This window comes from Trichosurus vulpecula, chromosome 7 (assembly GCF_011100635.1).
Source record: "Trichosurus vulpecula isolate mTriVul1 chromosome 7, mTriVul1.pri, whole genome shotgun sequence".
NCBI classification, from domain to species: Eukaryota; Metazoa; Chordata; class Mammalia; order Diprotodontia; family Phalangeridae; genus Trichosurus; species Trichosurus vulpecula.
Window position 1 is genome coordinate 70,900,674 of NC_050579.1, and position 16,376 is coordinate 70,917,049.

Sequence of the window (16,376 nt, forward strand, 5' to 3'; positions counted from 1 at the left end):
ATCCACTGAGCCACCTAGCTGCCTTGGAGTCAGAGGATCTGAGTTCAAATGCTGCCACTGAACCTATGCTTATAACCATGGGCAGCAAGTCATTTAACCTCTATGTGCCACAATATCCTTAGAAGGAAAATGAAAAGGTTGGACTAGATATACTCTGAGATCCTCCCAGGTCTAAATATATGATGCAAATCATCCTGTGATCCTTATACTATCTGAGTTGAGCAATGGTTCTATCCCTCCTTAAATTTTCTTCTTTTCCTTTATACAGTTTGAAGTAGAGGAGGGGGAGAACAACTTTTATTGCCCTTAGTTTCCTAACCAGCCTTAGCTCAAAAGTATAGGCAGCTAGGTGGCACAGTGGAGTTAAGGAGACCTGAGTTCAAATCTAGCTTCAGACACTTATTAGCTGTTTGACCCTGGGCAAGTCACTTGACCTCTGTCTGCCTCAATTTCTCATCTATAAACTGAGATAGTAATAGCACCAACCTCCCAGTGTTGTTGTAAGGGTCAAATGAAATAACACTTACAAAGTGCTTTATAAAACTTAAATGAGTATACAAATACTCATTATCATTATCACTATTCTTGGCTTTATCGTTCCTGATAGGCTTACTGGAACATGCCAATCCAAAGTAAAAACCTCAGAGTTGTGCCCAGAACTTTTCTATATAGCAGAAATATTGCCCACTGTATAGAGAGCCTCAAGGCAATTCTAAGAGCATATGCTTGACCAGGTTCCCTAATAAGTCAAGAGGAGTAAGATAATGATTCCATAAAACAAGAAAGACAAATAATCTGACCCTTCCTACATCACCTACACTGTAGTTCAGGTCACCTATTCAATAAGAAACTAATACTGTTTGAAACAGCCACAATAAACCTATTGATCGAGTTCCAAAATCATAAATAAGTGATTGGGAAATCAATCTCTGAATTTCAATAAATAAAAATTTTGTATTATGTTAGCTAGTAAGAAAAAAGGAAAGAAAATATGTAGTTGAACAAATGAATGTTATCTGAAAAAATGGGTCAGGTTTTGCATATGCTATGAAACCTCACAAGTCATATTTTCTCTCTCTGTAATAGCTTCAAATTGCTGACAATAAAACATAAGCAAAATGGCTTGTCTCTTTCCAAATGTGAGGCTTTGTGATATGAATATATAAGACCATTCTCCTTTAGTCTTTCAGATGTTAATACTTCAATGGAGCCCAATGAGTTGGAATGCCCTTCTTTCTTTTTGTCTTCATGGCTGCAAGGATAAGCTTGTTCTCTTAGGTTGGACAATGGTCACCTTTTCAAAGAAGGTAGAAAGGAAGGCTTGTACAACATCATTCTTTTGTGATGGAAAGGATAACACTTCTACTTCCTCATCACTCACATCCCTTTCAACTCCTTACAAATTGTCCTCTGACCTCATTGCTCAACTGAAACTGTTTTCAGATATTCCAAAAGATGCGTGATATCATTGGTATGGGTAATCTTTCCCTCATCTCAGATCACAACCATTTCATGCATTAATAATTGGCTTTTATGTGTTTTTCTGAATATAAAACAAAATCACAGGGTGGCCAGTTTTCTGTTGATGAACTTCTATATATTTCCTAGGCAGATCCTGTTACAATGTGTATTGTCTGTCACTAGAACTATACCCCAAACCTTTCAGCTTAGTAAGATCTACCAAAGCTCCACTGGCAATAGAGAACTCTAATTTGCTTTCACATCATTGGAGCTGGGTTTTAGTGGAGGTCAACCTCTTTGATATTTCAAAGGATAACAACCAGCACCTTGGATAGTTCCCTTCAGAAGACTTATTGGGAAACAAAGATGTGATTCAGACAAGATAAGAAAGCATAAAGGATCTACCAGAGGAAGAGCCAAAGCCAATAAAATCATGTATTCACCAAGAGAACATGCCATTAGAGAGCAGTGGTCTAGGACTCAAGGAGATCCAGGACCTAATCCAGGCTCTGTTACTAATTTCCTGTGTAACCTTTGAGAAGGCTTTTCCCATCACAGGGCCCCAATATCCTTATCTGAAAAATGAAGGCACATTTGAGTCATGCCTTGCATCCTAATTTGCAAATCCATTTTCTCTGTGTTTGATCTTCAGAAACTTTTTTATGGTCTAAATAAAGCAAAGGATTTCAGGAAAATCTAAAAATCATTTTATATACCTTTGAGCCTCTCGAGCACATGTTCAAGTAACTTAGTACTTGGCCCGTAGTAAGCACTTAAGAAATACTTATTGACTTGATCTTTAGAAATTTTTTGATACTTTAAATAAAACAAGGGATTTCAAGAAAACCTAAATGCCTCTTTAAAACCTTTGAGCCTCCCAGGTGTGTCTGAATTACCCAGCATCCCAAAATATAACAGGATTTCATCACTGAAGTCACAGCATTGTAAAAACAACTATTACCCTATTAGTCAGTGACTTTACATAAGCAGACCCATTACCATCTTATAAAATCCAATATTGGTTCTCATTTGAGCCCATAAAGATACAGTGTGTGTCTCATGATAAATCATTCAAGAATCACCTGGACTATTGGAGAAGTAAGCAGGTTGGATAAGCTGTTTTGCTAGTACCAGAAGTAATGGCATCTGGAACATCTGTTTGAACAGATTGCCCTGAGATACTCTAATCAGCCCTTTCACTGGGTCCTGCGAAAACATCTTCTCTCTGAGGTCTGGCATATGACAAGAGGACCATCTTCTTTATTGGCCTGTGTAGGCCTATTGTCCTACAAAGTGACAATCAGTGGCCAACATGACCAGAAGTCTACTTTCCTACATCAGCCTCCTCACCATGTAGTAGGATACATTCATTAGGCTTTCCCTAAGGAGACACATTATATTCTTTTAATGTTGCTTCATGGCTTTGGGAATCAGATTTTTTCATGGATGGCTAACATGCCAATAGTTGTAGCATCTTAGAAGCTGAAGATTATAATGAAATGATCTAAGCTCTGCATATTCTAAAAGATAACATGTAAAGTCAAATAGAGACCAAGCCTAGAGAATCAGGAAACTGGAAAGCTTTTGATTTTTCTATAGACTCCTCATATCCATCTGCGCAGTACTAAATCATTTTTCCAGATAATTTTGGCCTTAAAAATGGGTAAATGTGGAGATTCAGGAATGAATTATGCACGTTGATTGTTGTACTGTCCCAAATTACAAGTCACTGGTTAAACACTAGAGTTTTCTGGTATTTATTTTGTGTATAATGTGTATTAACTAATCTGTATACAAATTGTTCCCCCTCCCAATAGAATATGAGTTTCTTGAGGACAAGGACCATTTTAGTTTCATCTTGGTATCCTCATTACCTAACAGAACACCATACAGGTAGTGGGCACTTAATAAATGCTCATTGAATTTAGTTGAATTGAGTCTCATTAGAATAGAAAAGTTTAGCAGGGATCAGGCTCTCTATAACTACAATTGCAAAATCTTCAGAGGGAACTCAGGAGAGCCAAAGAGCGAGAGCCAAAGACTGCAGGGTGAGCATACACCAGCTATTGTAACCTTCATCTTTATTCAACCATGAACCAACATAAGGGTCATAAGCAAGAGCAGGGGGTCCATAGAATAAGAAATCCAAATGCCCCTGAGTTACAAAAGCATTTTGCCTGAATTTCTTAGGTGATTGTTTAGTCCTCTGACTTATCCTTATCCCAATTCTCACTCCCACTGATGAGTTGGGTCCCAAGAGTTGGGCTAGCAACATTTATCCTTCAGGGCTCTAGGGGTAACCCTAAGGGATTGGAATTAACGTTCTTTAATGCTATTGGCTCCATCCCCTTCTGTTGTTTCTTTTTACCCCAGGACTGTCAGTGGAGAATATTTAGTTAGCCAGCCTTAAGAAGCTTTTAGAAAGGGGTACTTACCAAGGCAGTATAATAAGAACAATAGGTACAAAACATCCCCCAAAGGCCTATGACACATTTTCTCATAATTACATGCAGAATCTGGGTAAATTGGGCTCATGCTTAGGGCGCAAGTGTGACAAAGGGATAACTTGTACTTCCTGAAAATCCTTTTTCTACCATTCATGATGTACTCAAGAAATTTACCCTTAGATGTAGTGTAATATTTTTGATGAGGTCCTTGTAGAGAAATTAGTCCAGAAATGAGTCCTTGGATCCCAATGAAGCAAACACTATTGCCAACTCATTCGGAGACGCCCTTTAGGACACCAGTGAGAAGGAAGTCAGTGATTTTCCAGGGGTGTGCTATTATAACATTGATGGAAAAATGGGAGGTCCAACGTTCTCTAGAAACTTCCATGCTGGCAAGATCCTCCTCCAGTCAAAACAAGGCAAGGGGGAACAGAAGGTGGGAGGAAAGACCTAGTCAAGGCCAAAGCCAAGGTCTCTCCTTCCCGCCCTTAGACAATTCCTTTTCAGGTTATTCAGCTAGAACTCTACGCTCACTCCCTATTCAGATATTCTCTCCCTTTCTCTCCCTGCTTGATAATTTATAGATGATCCCTGGAATAGTTAAACTTCTTTAGTCTCTATCCAAACTTTTTTGTGTGTCCTGGACTCCTTTGGCAAATTATAAATTCAATTCAATACATTCAATATTCATTAAGCACATACTATGTGCTAGGCACTATACTAAGCCTGCGGATGCAAATAAGAAAAGAAGTCTGTGCCCTCAAGGCACTTACAATCAACGGGGGAAGACAACACACAAAATGAAGATGAAAAGGGAGTGGGGCACCAAAGGGTGGGAGAGGAGGCAAAGCCAACCAGAGCTGTTAATGGAAAAGGAGTAATACAATGGTAAAAACCTATGAACTCCTTCCTATAGTAATGTTCTTAAATACAAAAAAAATTAAAATACTTAGGAAACCCATTACATTTGAAATACAGTTGTCAAAATATTTTTAAATGAAAAAATTTTAAAATACAAATTCAAGGACTTCTGATTAAGAATCCCTAGCCTAAAATCTTTTGGTTGGTTGATCAATAAGTGTTCTCACCTAATTAAGATTTTAAAGTTAAAATAGGATGGAGGTAGTTATGGTCCCAACCTAATAAATGCCTCAAACAGAAAATTAATTTAGCAGGAAGATATGAGATTTCCCTAAAATTACATGAAGAAGTCTCTCTATACACTACTTCAGTACACCACTGGAGACTAGTCATAAGACCTACCCCTAAGACAGAATTCCTGACAGATAAGAAGGGAGCTTTGTCAGAAGTTTTTGTGATTTGTCAAAAGTCATATTAAGCTCTCAGGAAAAGTTTCTTTCAAGTTAGAAAATACATCTCTTTCTGGCCAATCAGAACTTTTAGTAAGAGTAAAATCCCTTGTAATTGGTAAAAAGAGCCTTCAGCTATTTTAGATTATTTCTGTCCCTCAAATTAGGCACCCTAGGACATAAGTAATTGTCAAGAGAGAAGAAAAGACTAGATAAGTGATGATATGCAGTTGTAACGAATAATCAGATAGATGCCAAAAGAAAATTTTATTGATAACTGTGGACATTGTCTATGATCCAAAAGCAAGAAAATGGAAAACAGATCATCAGCCTAAACACTAATTCAACAGCCTGAAGAAAACTGTTGTGGTTTGGAGTGTTGGGAACCCCGAAATGCAAGGGTACGAGGGGTCTGCCTCAAAAGAATTTGACCACTCAAGCCTTCTTTCAATCAGAGTAGTAAGGTTTATTGCAGATGAGATTCTAAGAATCTGCACAATTTAATGGGGGTAAGATTGGTACTTATATACAAGAAAAGACAGGGAGACAATCTGGATGGTATTAAGGAGTGGTAAATAGCCTGGAGTGGTCCAGGTGCAAACAATGAAAGGAGGTAAATAGTTAGAGAGCCACAGTGAAAGGGCATTTAAAGTAAGGATTATTGAGTATCTGGGTGAACTGGGTTGGACCAGATGCCTTAGGTGAAAATGCTAGAGAATGAGTTGTGTGTGGGAAAATTCAGGGGCTGGATTGCTTTCAAAGACATGGTCTTTTCCTTTTAGGGGTCCAGGTCCTAAAGACATGGTCTTTTCCTTGTAGGGGTATGGGTCCCATTGCCCCACCATCTCCATTTAACTGAATAGGATAGTTCTAGCAACACATTGCAGGAAAAATTCAATCATCCTGATAATTGGCAGGAAATACAACAAACTACTTTGGCAATTCCTTTTGTCATATTTTTGAAAGTACAAACAATATCCATAGACTATAGACCTCTTTTCTATAGTTCTCCTTTTAAGAGAAAAGGTAGATTTTATTTAAGAAGGCTACATGTTTTTCAGGGGCATCTAGGTGGGCACAGTGGAGAGAGCAGTGGGCCTAGAGTCAGGAAGACCTGAGCTCAAATCTGTCCCCAAACACTTATTAGCTGTGTGATCCTGGCAAAGTCACTTAGCCCTGTCTGCCTCAGATTCTTCATCTATACAATGAGCTGTAGAAGGAAATGGCAGAACTACTCCAGTATCTTTGCCAAGAAAACCCCAAATGGGGTCACAAAGAATTGGATCTGACCAGAAAACAACGAAAACATTTTTTCATATTCATTTCTAACACAGCAAGTCTTGAAGAAGTCCATTGGTATGTGAGCATTATCGTTCCTCAGCTTTGCGTCTTTAGCTCTAATTGGTCTGAACTTCAAGGAACAAGTTTTACCTCCCAGGATAATCTGATCACCAAGATAATCTTTATCTTGCTATTTAATTCAGCCTTGAATTCTCAACACCTACTCAATGCCCTTAGCCTTTTCTCCCCTCTGATTGGAGGAACATTAAATCGGTGGAACACTAAACTCTAAAAACTGATTGGTGGAACACTAAATTTGACTCGAAGCTTTTCTTTATAGAGAGAGCAGGATCAGGGCTTTCTAGATCACTCCACCAAACAACACGCCCCTGGCCTCCTTTCCCCCTAAACTTCATTCATTTTTAACTTCCTTTTGTGTGTTGTTTACCTCTATTAGATTATAAACTTCTTGAGGGCAGGATCTGTCTTCCTTTTTCTTATTTGTATTCCCAGCACTTAGCACAGTGACTGGCAAATTTTATTTAGTCATTTTCAGTCATGTCCAATTCTTGGTGACCCCATTTGGGGTTTTCTTGGCAGAGATACTAAAATGGTTTGCCATTTCCTTCTCTAACTCATTTTACAGGTGAGGAAACTGATTAAGTGACTTGCCCAGGCCAAGGTAATACAGCCAATAAGCATCTGAGGCCAAATTTGAACCCAGGAAGATGAGTCTTTCTGACTCCAATCCCAGCACCCTATCCATTGTGCCAACTGGTTGCCCAAGCTTCTATACAGTAGGCACTTAATAAATGTTTACTGAATTGAATTGAAATTGTGGCTTCTTGTTGTTGTTTGGGGCAGGGCAGGAGGGCTAATGATAAATGGCTGCTTTAAGAATTCCTTATTCCTCTAAATAAGGATCTTACTCAACATGTTTCCAGACCACAACAATTCTAGGATGTTTCCCTCATGCTGTTCTGACACAAGACCCTTACATGATTTTTTTACATGCCTGTGGGTTTTTTTTAAAGAGCTTTAATAGCTTAAAACTACCCTAAGACTTTTGGGATACTACATATATCACAAAGGAATGACAGGAATTCATATAAATTTCTTTATGAGTGAATTCCCTCCCCAAATTGATCAGCTAAAGGGAAGAGGACTTCTGTTAACACAGAATAACCCATCTTTTGATTTGTTTTCACCATCTGGCTAATTCTTAGAGGGAAAAGTAATGGCCAGCTCCTCCTTTCACATGTTTCCCAAAGGACAGCGAAACAAATCAAATAGTGTCAGACTAGCCATTTGACAGCTGTAATGAATTAAATTGCATTCAGCACTTTAGTACATTATGTCCTCCATTTAAAAAAAAGTATGTAAAATTAATGATTTAAAAAGACATCCTGAATCTGCATGAAAAGAGGGGCATGAAGTGTTTGCTTCCTACGGGGAAAGGCTAACTTTGCTGTCCCCATACTTGAATGTCATTTGGTATAGCAGCCTGGTTTGTCCACTGAAATCCAAGAAATAATGTTGGGTTGAAGAAGGTGTCACTTTTTTCTACTGACTTGGAAGCTATCAGGCTATGAAAAATGGTTCTCATTTATTTAGGCGCCTACATGAACCTGCCCCATCTGTACCATTTCATTCCTTTTCCTTTAGAATATGTAAATCAATCCTCTCTGGCCGGAGGGAGCACCGCTGCTCACTGCTGCCACCTAATGGTAATTCATACACATTGGTCAGGGTGGGTTTTCAAATATTTTGCTTTTCCAGGCCAGTCAGATTTCAGGTTCCTGCTGTGGAAAAGTTTAGATGGTAGCTAAATTCATTGTTTGTTCTTTCTCTTTATTTAAAAGAAACAGGAAGAAGTCATGAAGACAGCCCTGAACTGAGTAATCCGAAGACCTGGGTTCAAAATCTTGGCTCTGCTACTGGAAATCAGTTAGCTCTTCACAGCCTCAGTTCCCTACGAGGAATTTGGAGATTAAAAATGCACTGCCTGCCTCACAGTGTTGTTGCGAGGGTCCACTGAGGTAATCTACAGGTTGTCTCAAAAGTCAAATTTTAAGCTTTTAAAGATCGTGATTTAATAATGAATTACAGTTTTAAACTGCACTAAGATTTTTGGGACATCCTGTATACATAGGGGGTTGGCTGATTGAAAGTTTGCTGATCAGCTTAAGGTCATAGGGAGGTGAGTCTTTGTTTAGGACTTTTAATGGTTTATAGAGAGATACATTCCATTTGTAACCTTGGTGAGCGGATTGGAGAACAACTAATGAAAATTCCCATCTAAGAGAAAATTCATTTTATATGGGAACTGTCTAATAACACTGCACTGAGAATGAATAATTGAGTCTCGGTTATTGCGGATAATGCATTTGGCTTGAGCATTTGTGGAATATAGCCAACCAAAGGTATGCCAGAGACAACTCGAGCCAGCTGGGATCTGATTATTAAATTTTCAGAAAGCATTCATACCTTCGAAATCTGCAAACACTACAGATCAGGACTTGATTTATTATTTCCTTGACTGTCTAGATGTAAGAAAGTGATGGAGAAAGTGTTAACAATATAAATTAAAACTGCGGCATACATTTTTTTGAGAGCTGGCTGCTAAATGTTTATGTGAATATTCTTTTAGCCAACCCTTTGTGCTGGACCTATAAAAGGAGATAGATAGATAGATAGATAGATAGATAGATAGATAGATAGATAGATAGATATATGCTTGTATGTGTGTATGTATATATACACACATATGTTTACATATATACTCACACTCCCCCATTTCTTTCAGAAGATCTAGAAAGAAGTGTTACTTGAAAATAAACTTTGACACATTGGGGGAACCTGCACTGCCTCAAAGAACCGATCTCCCTTACCACCAAAGACATCAGAACTGATCTCCCATAGTACCAAAGATATCAGAACCTCTTTTGCCCGATACATGGCAGCATATGGATTCATGGGGATAAATAAGAGACTCTCTGGAGATTAAAGAGAATCAGATTACTTGTTTATGAGTTTCTGTTCCCATTTTGTGAAGTTCGAATTCTGCCTATAGGGAGAAATAAAGGCTTTCAAATATCCATTATGCTCTATTACTTTGAATCCTAGAATGAGAAGCAAAGATTACTTTTAAACTATATCTGTAGAGGCTAAGACATGAGTTATATTCTGAAATTTCTCAGGAAACTGAAACCTGAAATTTCTCCTAGCTCTAAATCTACGATCCTATGAGCCCAAACATCAACTATCATTATTGGGAGATTTTAATGGTGAACACCCACAGTCACAATCAGTGATGATAATAATAAAATAATAATAGTGTTTATATTGTAACTTCAGCTTTGCAAAGAGTTTTACAAGTATTTTCCCATTTTATCCTCACAACAATTCTGGGAGGTAGGTGTTATAACCCCAGTCTATAGGTGAGGGAACTAAGACCAACAGAGATCAAGTGACCTGTCTAAATTTCCCTGGCTAGTAAGTGTCTGAAGCCAATTTTGAACTTAGGTCTTCCTGACTCCAGATCTTGCTTATCTACTGGACTACCTAGCTGCCTCAGTATACCTGCTTAGTTTAATAATTAATACGAAAAGCATGAGAACATAGAATAAACTAGTTAACAAGTAGAAAGACAAAATTTAATTTTCTAATTTCTGACAAATTCTAATTCAAGACTGAAATATGATTAGAGTTAAGCTCTGTGCTATCGCTGATGTGTTTATGCCAAAAAGAGTTGATCTTTGACCAATTCCCTGCCCACTCTCCAGTCCAGAAAGCCCAAAATGTAATCACAGAAAGAATAGGACAGATAATGAGATATTAACCTCCATGTAAAGATGTGACCATATCCAGAGATCCCTTTGCTGATTGCGGACAAGTTTTCCCCTGATTAAATTAGGAGTGGAACCTTGCCATTGACTTTCTAAAAATTAGTGATGGTCCTTACAAGACAAATAATTCTAAGGTTGATCAGTTTAAGCCAGCCCAGACCAAAAGCAGCTTTGTGGAGTGGGGACCCTGGCACCTATCCGGACCTATCCTAAAGGTAATTGGGCAGAAGGGGGGATTTTCTTTTCTCTCCCATCATAGTGCTCACTGGCATCTAGTAACAGAACAATGAATCCAATAGAAAATGTCCTATCCAGCATTTCCAGAATGAGTCAGTTTGACAGAGTTCAAGACAGAGTTGAGATACATTCAGACAAGAGCAGAGACACTCACTCTCCACTCAGACAAAACAGAAAAGCAGTCACTTGAGGGAGGAAGGAATAGATGTGGTTTCAATGAGAGTGATCCCTGGCAACGGAGAAAGGAGCTGACCCATAGATTCAAGGTAAAAAACTGGCTCTTTGAGTTGAGCAGTGAGCTTCAGTGAGGAGCAAACATTGAGAGGCAGCTGAGCAATTCCCCCAGAAGAGATGCTGCACCTGAAGGGAGATCTGTGTAAAGACTAACTGCAGAAAGTATATCAAGGCCCTGGAATACCAAAGGTTTGAGTTTCCAGGGCCACGTGAGTTACAATTCAACTCTACTCTGTGCCTACTCTTTCCATAGAAGTCATGTCTATTTGTGATAGAATGGACCCTGGTTTACGGGGGGAATAGTTTGTAGCTATTTTTCTAACCATCATTTTAGAAAATGCATTAGCTTAGAGCCAATTATGACTACCGGATGACTATTCATGGGAAGTCCACCAGTGAGGACCTCAGAGCTACAGCTTTAGGAGTTCAGACCAAAAGCGCCCAGGAGTTTGTGAGAATATCCTGGGGGACCCAACTTGAAAACCTGTAAAGGCCAAGTAGGGCAGGTAGCTCCCAGAGAGAATGCTATATATAAAATAAGTACAACAGTACTGATTTGCTGGGCTGCAATTTTGGATGGATTTAACAACAAAATGAGTCAAAAATGTTGAAAAGTGTATGATGCATGAAAATGCTAAATATAGTGTTTAAAAAGTGAGAAATTGCCTTTGATACACATAATATATTTACTTCTTATCCAATCTACCCCTCTCGAATTTTTTCAGAGGGAAATGCAAAATTGCTTTCTCTGTAAAGTTTCCCTATGGACTGCTAGTTGTCAGCAGGGGTTAATTAAGACCGGTTTGCTGACAATGAAAGAAAGAAGCCTTAACCTCTGTCAACTATTCCTGCCAAGCCTTCTGAGGCACCAGTCTGAAGGGTACTCTACTAATCATAACTGGGAAAAATTATGTTCCCAGTGTAGCAATCCTGAGGTTTTCTAGGGTTCAGCCTTGTCAACCATAGCCATGAAAAGCAATTTATAGTAAAATCAAAAAATGGATGGGAGGAGATAATGCACCTTAGGGAGAAGTAATGGGAAGAGAGGATCAAAGCCACCTTCTAACTTATTGTAGAAGAAAGGGCACTGAATTTGGAATTAGGAGACTTGGGTTTGAGTCACAGTGTTGTAATAATCAAGGAGAGAAGACAAATGAGCCATGGGAACAAGAAGGTAGCCATTGTCCTGATGACCCTTAGAGACACATAAGCATTTCTCTCATTCTGAGGCTGGCTGTAAGCAGCATGTAAAAAAGCAGAGAGTGGTCTGGATTTGGGGTTGTACCTCCTAAGCTGGACTTTCTACAGTAGCCTTAAGATTAAAAACCAGCTTAGAGAAGAGGAAAAGCCAGGTGAGAAAGTTGGAGCAATAGAAAAACAATGAACTTGTGGTCATAGGAACTGGGTTTGAATCCCAGCTCTGCCACTTACTACCTGTGTGACCTGGAGTGAGCATTACACTTTCTTTGCCTCAGTGTCTTGATCCATAAAATGGACAATTTGGAGAGATGACCTTTAGGGTCCCTTTCAATGGCAGAGTTATGATCCTATGTCCTCTTGGGAATTTTTCTCCATTTGTCTACTTACATTCCCCCATGTTGGGTGTATCCCTGGGAAAGTGGTATACACCAGACTGACCTATAAGCATTTTAGGTCTTAGGCACAAGTCCTAACAGTAGCAGCTGCTGCATTTTGGACAATACTTTCTGTGTCCTTTCTTATTCTCTTGGGTGTCCTTATGGGACCCTGACAATTGGTATTTGTGACCTAGCTCCCCCCCAAAAAATCCAGGAATTTTAGAGTAGCAAGGAACCTTAGAGATCATCTATTCAAGAAAACCAATGAAGAAATTGAATCCCAGAGAGATTAAGTGATTTGCCCATGGTCTCAATGATGCTAGTCAATTCGTGCAGAGGAAAGCATATTAAATTTGGAGTCAGAGGACCTAGGTTCAAATGTCGCATTTATTCATTAGCTACATGATTTTGAGCATTTCACTAAACTCTTCTGGGCCTCACTTTCCACATCTGTAAAATGAACAGGTTAATTCGGATGATCTTTAAAGTCCCTTCAGCTCCAAATATATAATCCTACAATTTTATATAAAGTCCAAGTGATCTGGGGGCAAATGCACTGGGGAAAATGGAAGTGGCTTATGCCACCTACTTCACTAGATGGTTGTGAGGCTCAAATGAAACCTGGGTGACAGTTTAAGAATGGCATTTATTGATCAGTTGAGAGCATCCAGAATAATGCAACTGTGATACTGAAGGACGTTTAGCCATTTTCAGTCAGCTGAAGTAACTGGAGATTTTTGAGCCTGTAGAAGACAAGACTTCAGGAAGATATGACGATTTTCAAGTACTCGAAGGGCTGTGATGCGGAAGAAAGAGTTTGGTCCCAGAGGGCAGAACAAGGAGACAAAGAGAAATATTTAGGCTTGATGTGAAGAAGAGAACTTGCAAAGTTATAGTTATCCATGAGTGTAAGGCTTCCTAGGGATATGGCAGATTCTTCTCTAGTGGAGACCTTCAAAGAAAGACTAGATAATCTCTTATCAGGTACACTCTAGAAATTCTTTTTCAAATATGTTTGGACTAAATGGCTGCTGGGATCTTACCTTGCACTGAAATTCTGTGATCCTCTAAGCCAATGAATGTGAAGCATTTTACAAACCTTAAAGTGCTATTTATACTTCGGTTATTTTTAATTATTATTAAAATTATTATTACAGCAAAAGCAAAACAAATGAATATCATAATCTAGGAGTCTAAAAACCATCACTTTAAACCTTTCTGTTTCTTTTAAAAATTGTTATTAACCTGTCATACCAACTATTTCTCATCCAGTGATTTTAGGGACATACTCTCTCCAGAAAGGCTATTTCCCAAAGTTTGAAAGGAGAGTGAGGATGGAGGGGTAGACTTAAGTTTGACAGGGCTGTTTTTGATGTTTATGCTAATAAAACAGTAGGAAGCCATGCCTGCCTGTGCTCTCTCACTGTCTTTTCCTTTATCTTAAGGCACAGCTGTCAATAGATAACTAACAGCTTCACCTATGTCAAGGACAGAATAGTAGCCCAATTGGTCCAGCCATCTTTTTTCCTTCTTCACCCCTGGCATAGATGCCTCCCTACAGCATGAGGTGTGGGCACCCCAGGCTTTCTGTCCCATCCTTCTGTTGCTAGAGGTCCCCAGTTGCTCATTGAACCTTAGCAGCTCTGAAGATGAGAAACTGTCCATTTGTGTTCTTAAAAAAAACAGAGAGGAGACTGGGCTTTGCTTACATTCCAAATGTTCTCTTTCCAGAAACAGTGAGAGGGGTCTCTGCTTGATGGATATTCAGAGTTGTCATCTCATGTCACATAAAATGTCTAACAGAGCTTTTAAATCCTAGGACTGAGTTATTTGGGGAGCAGAAAATACTTTCATAATAGGTTGATCTTCTATGTGGCTAATGCTCACAAAAGAAATTATATAGGAAAAAATTGGGGCTGGCAAAAATATCCCTATTAAAAAAATGGGGTGAATTTCACCAGCCCTCCAAGCATTAGAGTTATGTTCTCTTCCCCCTCCAGAATGTGCCTTCTTCTTCTTCCAACAGCTACCCTCTCTGCTTAGTATAGTGCCTCATAAATTAGACAAGAGATGGGACAAAGAAAACTAAAAAAAGAGAAAATGACAAAGGAAAGGGGGAAGGAGGTAAGTGTGAGAAGCATATGCTGGGGTCTCTCTCCCCAAGGAAGACAAAGACAGGGAAAAATGGCCCTATCTATATCAGAAGGGAGTGGAGAAGCAGAAGCAAAGGAGGTAGCCACTGACTGGCATATGAAAGTAATGGGATATTATTGCCTACTAAGAAGGAATTCAGAGAAGTATGGGAAGGTTTATATGAAATGACACAGAATGAAATTAAACAGAATCATAATAGCAATATGCTACAACAGTGGAAATCTAGAGAGCCCTGAAAAGGAAGTTGAGCTCAGAGTAAATTAATGACAATTCATAGTCCAAGAGAACCGATAATGAGACAATGAGACATACCACTCTCTTCTTGGAAGAGAGGCAGAGAATACAGAGGCAGTATCGCATACATAGCCAGGGATAGTTGGTTTTTTTTGCTTGACTTTATTTCCCTTCTTTGTCATAAGAAATGTTTAATATCAGGAAAAGAAAAAAAGATGGATTGTAGTCAGAAGTGACAGTGATATAAAAATAAAAAACAGCAATAGAACAATTCTAAATTTTACTTTTAGTAGATTTTTGTATCTTTTGCTTTGTATCACCTAGATTCTCTTAGCCCTCCTCTTTTCAGAGAACCATTCATTAGGACAAATAATCTTACTTAGAAAGAAGAGAAAGAAAATTCAGCAAAAAATAATCAAAGTTTTGAAAAAATCTGACATTAATATTTCACATCCATGACATATTTTTCTGCAAAGGAGCAAAAGGAGGGAGGGAGATATCTTATAATTTGTTGGAGGGTGGGGAAGTTGGGGTGGGCTCAAGTTTGTGGGGTTTTTTCCCTATTTTCACAACATTGAGTTTCAAATCTTTTGTGGTGGTTATTCTTCCCACTGATATTGTTGGAATCATTATATATATTTATAGTTTTCTTGACTCTATTTACTTCACTTTACATGAGTTCATGTAGGTTATCCCATGTTCCTTCACATTCATCATGCTTATCATTTCTTACACCACAGTAATATCCTGTTATATCCATTTATCACAATTTGTTGAGCTATTCTCCAATTTGCTGAGCATCTAGTTTGTTTCTAGTTCTTTCCTACCATGAAAAGGTGTTTCTATAAATATTGCGATAAATATGAAGCTTTTTTGGCACATAACCCCTTTGGAATATATGCCTAGATATGGTATCTTTGGGCCAAGGAATATGGACTAAAGTACTAGTGATTTTATTCACATAACCACACATTGCTTTCCAGAATGGTTAAATCTGTCCATAACTCCATCAATAATCCATCAGTGTGGTGTGACTACTCTTCCACAAACCCTAAACATTCACTACTCACATCTTTTGTTATCTTTGTCAATGTGCTAAGTATGAGGTAAAACCCCAGGGTGTTTTGATTTGAAATTCTCTTTTTATTAGTGATTTGGAATGGTATTCCCCATGGATATTAATAGTTGGGAACTCTTTTGAAAACTATTAATATCCTTTGACCACTTCTCTGTTGAGGAATGGTTTTTGGGAATCAACATAGAATAGTAGTGGTGGTGGTGGTGGTGGTGGTGGCGGTGCTGGTGGCTGGTGGCAGTGGTGGTGGTGGTTGTGGTGGTGGTGGTGGTGGTAAGTAAATTGGATTGGCACAAATTAGGCCTAGACCTTACATAATAATAATAATAGCAACAGCAGCAGCAGCATTTAGATAACACTTTAAGCCTTACAGAGTACTGTGAACCTATGTTATCTCATTTGATCATAACAAATAAGGAGTTTCTTTCCAAGGTAAATTATGTTTTCCAGTTAATTGAATACTGGGTTATTTAGTTCAATTATTTCTGATTCTTCCTTGTCTTGTTGCTTCAATTGAT